This window comes from Aplysia californica, unplaced genomic scaffold (assembly GCF_000002075.1).
Source record: "Aplysia californica isolate F4 #8 unplaced genomic scaffold, AplCal3.0 scaffold00081, whole genome shotgun sequence".
NCBI lineage: Eukaryota > Metazoa > Mollusca > Gastropoda > Aplysiida > Aplysiidae > Aplysia > Aplysia californica.
In genome coordinates, this window is record NW_004797351.1 from 199,222 (window position 1) to 200,883 (window position 1,662).

Below are 1,662 nucleotides of genomic sequence, written 5' to 3' on the forward strand. Positions count from 1 at the left end.
TCTTCTTCTTCTTCTTCTTCTTCTTCTTCTTCTTCTTCTTCTTCTTCTTCTTCCGCCTCCACCTTTACTTCCCCACCTTCTCTTCTTCCTCGCCTTCTTCTCCTCCTCTTCCATCACCACTACCACCACCACCAATTACCAATCTGTAAACACATTACTATGCTTCACATCAATTATTCTTTCCTGCCCACTCTACCTCAACCACACACCAGGCATTACACACCTGAGCAAGGCTAAAAGAAAAAACATATCATTCTATACTTCCACCTTTGTATGATAGCTATTAAGTAGCTGTAGTAAGCTTGGCTTTTAACCCAAAACTGATTAGGAAAAGAACACCAGCGAAAAGAATAGTAATAAGATTATGCAGTGGAATCTGGCTTAGGGTCACTGTCCGGGTATCTTCGATTTTCTCAAAACAGCATTTTTCGGGATAGCCCCTTGTGCTGAAAAGCCACCACATATCCAACAAAAAAGGTAGGCCTTTCACTTTTTGATTGTGTTAAAAATACAACTAGGGGGCCTAGCCTTTTGAGTCTTTACGTTTTTTACTGGCACCCATGAAAGATGGTTTAGGTTCAATTCAACATCAAAAAGAAACCGAGCCATCGGCATTTTCCGCACGTTTCTCGGTTCTCCTATTGCCAAAACGTTCAACGTGAACAGACAAACAGACCCATCCCAAAAATCAACAACTAAATGTCGCAAAACAGGAAACAAAATTCTGTATACGAAGAGACAAAACGGTCTCCATGGGACTCGTGTTTCCCTAAATAATGATATTATGATGGTTTGGGCATAAACTAACTCCCTGACCACCTAATATTCACACATCTGTCAGTCTCGCATGACGTCATTGCGACTCAAATGTGGCCCAACAGAGAATGGCGTGAATACATTAATAGGTCAAGTAAGTTCCAAAATGTGGGCTCAAACTGACATGATCAGCTCTCGAAAAGTACCTCGGGGCTGATCCGAAGTCTGAGCGTTACATCTCCAGGACTGAACTGAATAATCAATATAAAGTTGTGTTCAGCCGCACATGGTATTACGTTTTTGTGCTGTTTCAGCCTTCCCTCATCTATCTCCTCAGCGGGTCCGGTCTCGTAAACCTGGCCATCAATAATCATTTATGCTGGCGCCGGCTAGTTCGGCTATTATTGTTTATGCGCCATTTGATCCTCATTTTTTATATATATTTCAGTTCATTTCTATTTGAATGTAAAGAAAACCTAAAATTAGTTAGTAGAGCTACTCAAGGTACAAACACAGCTGCAGAACCACTACTTGCTGCAGATACGCTTCAATCGTTGCTATCGCCTCAACAATTCATATAATTTTCTTGATCTTAGTAGATACACAACTGAACAATTTAAGAATGACAGAGCTATGGTATACTGAACATTTTGTGAAATTGTGTAGGTTTTATGCCCTTTGCAACACTGTTAGGTTATTGAAGAGGCGGTAGGCATCATGATTAAAAACAAAATTATGTGTATCCCAAGTATTATTAGATCTATACATACAGTAAAATGTGAAACAACCGAAAAGGAGGTCGCCCGCTTAACAAACGGACAATCTGGTAGAACGGGCTAGAAAAACAAGTCTGTAGCATTTCCTCACCCCCACCCGTCCTGGCGGTAGACCTTCTAAATCAGAGAT